This window comes from Ictalurus furcatus, chromosome 1, assembly GCF_023375685.1.
Source record: "Ictalurus furcatus strain D&B chromosome 1, Billie_1.0, whole genome shotgun sequence".
Taxonomy (NCBI): Eukaryota; Metazoa; Chordata; class Actinopteri; order Siluriformes; family Ictaluridae; genus Ictalurus; species Ictalurus furcatus.
In genome coordinates, this window is record NC_071255.1 from 26,899,141 (window position 1) to 26,906,552 (window position 7,412).

General features: G+C 37.3%; 1 protein-coding gene across 5 annotated transcripts in view; it reads right to left on the reverse strand.

Annotated features, from left to right (window-relative positions):
* Window positions 1-7,133, reverse strand: part of epb41l3a (erythrocyte membrane protein band 4.1-like 3a) — an 80,918-nt gene extending 73,785 nt beyond the window's left edge. The window contains exons 1-2 of one of the 5 annotated variants that reach the window (XM_053634910.1): window positions 6,067-7,131; window positions 5,029-5,448 (exon numbers count right to left, since the gene is read on the reverse strand). The gene's annotated coding sequence lies outside the window, so the exon portion shown is untranslated. Of the gene's footprint in view, window positions 1-5,028 lie in introns of all 5 variants that reach the window. The other 4 variants (XM_053634915.1, XM_053634902.1, XM_053634930.1 and 1 more) reach the window with 4 other exon arrangements.
* Window positions 7,134-7,412: the final 279 nt, after the last annotated feature.

The following is a 7,412-nucleotide window of genomic DNA, read 5'->3' on the forward strand; positions in this document are numbered from 1 at the left end:
TCTGTGGTCATTATAAATCCCAGGACACGTATCGTAAAGAATTTTTTTTTTTTTTTTTTAAAAGAGTAGGCATATAACCCCGGTGTCCTGGTGAAATTCCCCCATTGGACCTTCTCTATCATGACCCCCTAATAATCTCCATCTCTGAATTGGCTACATCACTCTCCTCTCCACTAATATATGGTGTGTGGTGGGCGTTCTGGCGCACTATGGCTGCCATTGCATCATCCAGGTGGATGCTACACACTAGTAGTGGTTGAGGAGATTTCCACCCATACAATGTAAAGCACTTTGAGTGTCTAGAAAAGCGTTATATAAATCTAAGGACTGGAATCTGAGGCTATAGTGGGCAGATGTTTGTATAAAAAAACTTTTAAAAGATCTTCAACTGTCCAGTTTTCGTACATCAGTGCCTACTGTAGCCTCAGATTACTGTTCTTGGCTAAAATCAGGCACTTGATCAGCAGTTTCTGAAATACTCAAACCAACTCATCTGGCACCAACAGCAAACATGCCACGGTCAAAGTCACCGAGGTCACATTTTCCCCCATTTTGATGTTTGATGTGACCATTAATTGATGCTCCTGACCTGTATCTGCATGATTTTATGCACTGCGCTGCTTCTACATAATTGGGTGATTGGATAATTGCATGAAGTGTGCAAGTGTTCCTAATACAGTGAATGGTGAGTGTACAGTAAAGTATTTGCAAGTTTCAGGAATGAATCCTTGCCCTTTATAACTTAAGTAGAAATAAGATTTTCTACACCTAATACAAGAGTCTGCCAGATTAACAGATTTGGACAGGAAAAAATATTTGGTAACAATAAGGGGTTTGTCAAGTTTCCAGTGAATATTAAATCTACATTTTTAATTTTCTTATTTCTAAGTTTACATGGGAGTTTACAGGGAGTTCAGAAATCCATAGTGTGTGGATCCATAACAGAAATATTACAGAAAAAAGATCAATATGGCAACAAAAAAACCCTAAACATCTTAGAGGCATAACTGAGATTATCCTACATTTTTTCACATTCCTAATTCCCCCCCCCCCCCCCCCACATACGTGTTCAGTAACTTGGGTTACTACCAAGCAGTGAGAATACTCAGTGCCTATAAAAATGACTTGTCTCTTGCCATGTCTCATACAGCAATCTGTCTCACTGATTCTGTTTGAAGATCAGCAGCAAACATCAGAAAGCTGAGTTTGATTGAAAAATTGATGCTCAAGGTCATGATGCCTCCAGGTAAAGCACAACTGCTCTCTCCATGGGAAAACAATGGCTTCCTGATTACAAGCAAAGGTGCTCCTTAACAAGCTGATAAGTTTCTTTTTGAACACCCTGATTACATTCGAGAGCCCGATCTGCTCGACGCACCACAGCACACACAAATATAAAATACTGGTCTAATTGCAAGATACACTAGGTGGCTACTTGTGATTTTCTTTAAATACCTCAGCACACACACACATGTATAAAATCAGAAATGTAGAGTATAGTAGTATCACTACAGTACAATTAAGAGATATTGGCCACAGGCACTGTGGACAAATACGGTGTATTATCATATTATAGATTAAAGAGCTTGAGGTCTTCTACAGGACATAGATTGCAAAAATGCTAATTACTTGGTTAATTGCAACGTATGTCTCAGTGATACTTTGTTGAATACCCAACAAAGATTCAAATACCGACATGGAGTGACCATTTTTGGGGAAAAAGCAATCAAATTATTATTCACTGTAATAACCAACAGCAGCACAAATAGCCTCTTGCCAGATGAAAAGAGCATTAAGAAAATGTCCTAACACTTTAAGTTTTGCAAGTGAAGCGATCATTTTACACTGTAAATAAATGGAACAAGCACTTTCTCTGCTATTATCCCTTCTGGAAAAATGAATCAATCAACTGTACATTCCAGTATCTACAGTGTATGTAGGCTGCTCAGCTTGGAATTAGTTAGATCAGTAACTGGTCATTCAAAAACCAGCAAATAAGAGGGATTAAAAAAAATTCTCTGTGTTCAAGAAATGGATTCTCCACCTGAGGTTCTACATATTTCTGGTTTTTATAATTCACTATGCTGTGTCATGACTGAAGCCCACCGCCATTATTGAGGGTTCTTGTAACTCATCAATAACAAAGACATAAGGGAACATGAGTGCTCCAACTGTTCATTATTTTCAAGCCTCTAATCGAGTCTGAGTATCTAAGAGACAAATCTCAACTGAGGCATCTGGCACTTGAGTCAGCTTTCAATTGACAAATGCATTTGCTTCAATAATATAAAAGTATGGCATGTGAAATTCCTGTAATAGCTTTAGTGCGTCAGTTCACAGATTTTTACAGCTTGTAAATACTGGCTCGTTCATGGTTCTCAAGCTTGAGTCACACAGTGATACTATGCTGCACATTTGACCTTTTTATAAAATTCCTCATATAACATTAGTAGGATATGCTCTTTGACCAGTACTGAGGACTCATTAAATAATTCTACTGATGTAGGATCAGTTGATGACTGTTTGTCTTTGATGACTATTTGATTACTTTATGAATATATGCCCAAAACCTTTCAAATCTCCCATTAAATGCATACCATATTAATACATGGCAAACAAAAGCCTCTTCAGTCAGAAACAGCACTTGTTTAATCACTAATGACATCCCGTCACAGTATGCTACAAGGGTGTGCTTTAGAAGAACAGAGGCACTTAAATCTCTTCAATTGTAAATGATGAATATTAGTACACGAAAAGTCAATGCTGTCCCCATGGAGTCACTCTGCATCGATCACATAAAGCAATCGCTGTGTACAGCTGGAAGCCACATAAACCCCTGATGGCTACTGTGTAATTATAATCATTACTAGTTATATAATTCAGTTCAATGCTTCAGATGAAATGATGACCACACAAGAACTGCTCTGGACACACTGTGACTAACATTACAGTACATAAGTTGACCTTTTTAAATAGCGTATAGAATTTAGTATAGAATATAGTATAGAATATAGTATAGTATAGATTATCTGGAGGTGGAGGTTGTATGGTCCTGCTTGTCAGTACAAAAGTATCGATCTAAGAAGAGCTTCCTCTTGTCCATAAATCAGACAAAACCAGAGGTATCTGAAACAAGTAAAAGGCTATGGTGTGTCTATTTGTTCGTGTGTGCGTGTGTGTGTGTGTATGCGTAAGAGATGTGGCAAAGTTGTAATTATAACTTAAGAATTAATATTTAGCCTTGTCTGAAACTAGACACTGAATCTTAACCAATCTGCATATACAGAATATGTATATTCTAAGATAAAATATAATATTGTAGATTAGGCAGTTATAGCAAGCCATCAGGCATCCACACGCCATTTAAATGTGGGAGTGTAACAACATTAGCTCATGATACTCGACAATGTTTACATAATATCATAATTAGTAACAGATCATTTAGGTTTGCTAGCAGCCGTGCTGAAATAAAAAAAAAAAAGATTTCTGTGAAGCTGAGATCAGTTACACTTGTTTTTAACATAAATAATTCAACATGGAAAAAGAATATAATAATACTTTCATCTGTTTACAGTTACATTTAATGGTGTGGATGATCTATGAAACAAGCTATTTCCTGTTCACTGGCGTTACAGCTGCTATAAACAGTAGTTCCCTCATCAGCCTCTCCTGTTTCATCTTTGCAGTTGGTTACTGCAAAATGAAAAGTCCTCGGTCCTGAAGACTTTCAAGTGTTGGAAAACTCCTTCCAGAAATAAATAATCATCCTCAAGTTTCACCATATCTTCACCATCATCTGAAGTGAAATTATAATATACAGTCATTTTCCTGGATTGTCGTATGAATGTGAAAACATATTAAAAAGTCAATATAAGTATACATAATACATAAAAGAATATACTAATATTAAAAATATAAGAATATATTTTAAAAAAAACAAATTCAAAAGCCCAAGTTGTTTCTGTTCACCTGAAACTCACACACAACCAAAGCTCCATTAGCACATGGAGCCCTCAGAGACCAGCATCAAGAGACTGCAAGGTGTGGTACATTAGACATGAAATATTTACTCCATCATATAAGCATTCCAGCATCCATAGCACTCCACAGAAACTCAAAATTCCTCATTAATTTATGCAATCAAGTAAAATAACAGCAAGGTGGAATGAGTCACTCTTGTAACTGAGCTCTTAAAGGCTTGGTGGTAAATGAGGGTAGTGTGATTTATAACAGTTGATCAATAGCAATCATTTGGCTTTTTGCAGAGCTCATGCTTCCAGGGCTTGGGGTAATAATGGAAATGTCGTCAATGGAAAAACACTGGAGGTTTCCCTTAATACTCCGCCCAACACCATTTTAAACTGAGCCATTTGATATTAATGCGTTAAAGCAAAATAAAACGTTGACAGCACTGAAGACATGGACTAGATGTCATACTGTGGGTGTTTTTTTTAATCTCTGCATTTGTAAGGCTTCAGAATTTGCTGCATTTAATCCATCACGCTGGAGTTTAGCAGATTAAAAACCTAGCAAATAGCTAAAACCCATAGCAAGGCTCTGTCCCAAAGACAAGCCCAGTGTAGTCCAACAGATTCTGTGCAAAGCCTGACACAAAATGAACTAAATCTGCACCATTCTCCTGACTGGTGCCGCTTTCTAAATGTTCCACTCATCATAGTTGAGTGAAAGGATATACTGCTTTGCAGAAGGGACGGGCGAAACTAATCCTAGCTATTAGCTGTAGATTTAAAGACTGACCTGAAGGAGAGCAGTTTGACGTAGATGCTGTTTGATTTGGAAGTGAGCACACCTCTTGGTCACCTACATTTCCTTTGTGTACGTTTTCTTAATGAGTAAAAAATGTCAACTGGAATCTGGATACGCTGATGCTCACATGGGGCGGCAGTGTGTAATACCTGTGTGTTGATTTATACCACCACATAAACTGTAGGTAATGAAAGTATGGAATGACAATTCAGATTTTATCCAACACACAGCACACCGTCAGTGATTTATATGTGTACTCACAATTGTAGAGCATCCAGCACATCCAGGGTCGATCCAGCCGTCACGCCGAAGATCCGGGATTGTTCACAATAGAAAGATGGGAAATGAAATCATAAAGCATTTTTATATTAAGTGTCATGTAACATTTATACAATAGCTTTCATTTCCTATTAAAAAAAAAAAAGCCTTAGCTATCCCTACATAGCAATGGAACAAATCGAAGTCTGTGCAGATCTTGTATTGGAGAGACATTGATGTGGAGCTTCCAGACTGACTGGCTGGTTATGGATGGTTTTAAGCAGCTGCCATTCTGTCACTGGATTATGTAATGCGACATGTATTTCATTCATTCCAAAAAATATGTCACTGCATATTTAGGTGTACAGATTAGTTTTCATTTTGCACAAATGATACTGACGTGCAGATGAGAAATCATTACAGCTGCACTAGGAGAGAGAGGGAGGGGAATTTTCGTTGCTCGACAAAGGTAGGCTATAAAAGTTTCAGGCATTCACCACAATACTGGAAGAGAAAAACGGTGCTAACGGGTCAAATGAAAACACATTTAAGACACAGTGAAAGCCAGACATGTAAATAAACCAGCTATTCGAATAATACCGGACACAGACTCCTTCTTCTCTGGTACACTATGGAAGATTTCATTTCTGTAAGCGAGTCAATGAAAATGAAAAACCTTTTTTTTCACATTCCACTAGAAAAAAATCTTCAACAGTTCTTTATTTTGTAAACCTAAAACCCTCAAATAAATTGTTGTCAAACCCTATATACCGAGAAACAGCTACAGCAGCGTGAGTCAATGCAGTGAAACAAGCTACCGACATCAAACACTGAACGGCAACAACAAACAAGAATTACAGTGTAGCAAACAAACAAAAACAAGTTCTAAACAAACTACAACAAACTAATGGAATGTGACTGTGATTAAATATTGTGCTAGCATGTAGACTACCTAGTAGAAGTGTAAGGAACACAAACAGATGTTACACCACAAAGCCGGTATGTGGGACGAGTCGCATTTCAAAGACTTATATAGCATACCTGTTCAGAAATTCAGTTTGGTTACTCCAAAAAAAAATAAAAAACAACCCAAAAAAACAGCCAAAAATCACAAGTAAGCTAGTAAGTCCAACACGCGTAGAAAGGGTACACATGCAGCCTCACGCCCGCGCGCACACACACACACACTCACACACACTTATTTCATGAGCGTGATGTAGGTGCAGACTCTGAAGCCTGCCTTCTAATGCACGCCCCTTTCTGAAACACCGGTTCACGCGCATGGCATTGCAAACCACGCCCACTTATGATAATATGGGATGCCATGGTGGAACGCTATTGGCCAACTCATTTTATTACAAATATTGCTCAGAAGTAATTAGTACATTAAGTAAACACATGGTAATAAAATGGATTATAGCTATAGGCTACTACTCCTGTAACGTCACAAAGATATAAATATCTCTCCATCTATTTGTATGTATGTATGTAGCCTATGTATGTGAGTATATATAAGTAAGATATTTTATTGATAAACCAGTGTTGTGTTTGCAATTGTTTGATATTCATGGGACGAGAGTATTTTTGTGATTTGTCTTTAACAAAAGATCAAAAAGGTTGAACAATATAGACAAATTTCCACAGCCTTGTTTGCTCATATTTACCAAGGTTGCCAATATTAGTGGAGGGCACTGTGTGTATCAGACATATTAAATAAATGTTATCTGTAGAGAGTTACAGTATATGTGAAACACAAGTTAGCCTCTGCCTGACAGTTTAGTAAAAAAACAAAAAACAAAACACTCACACAGCAAAGAATCGACCAGCTAAAATATTATGCAGATATGAGCATGGTATTATTAAACATTAAACAGCATTTAAGCCTGACTGAATATCATACATGCTGTTGACATACTATTCATTACTGGTCAGTATTCAGTAATTGCTTTATCCTGGTCAGAGTTGCAGTGCCACGGCACCCTATTGATAAACTATCGAAAGAGAATTATATTTTTATTGTACTTTTTCAAATTACATATCATCTCAAAGCAGATGCATAGACATCAGTACCTTAAGCTTCATTAAGTAAAACTTCAAGACCCAGTCGAAGCAGCCTAACCTCCTCTAAGCTGAACTGGGAATAATGACTTTTCATTTCTAAAAACACCAGTTAATATGGTATTTGTGTTTGATTAACAGTAATGATGCTACTTATCACTGGAATCTTTATATTAAAGTAAAAGGGACAGTGAGCGGTCAATAAAAGAAGAGTGAGCCACAGCATAAAGCAGCTCAAAATGGCAGGAGTAACAGCTTTTATGCCTCAGGGTAGGTAGCATGTGGCCAAGGTAGTGAGTGAGTAAGAATAGAGGAGACAAAACTGTTTA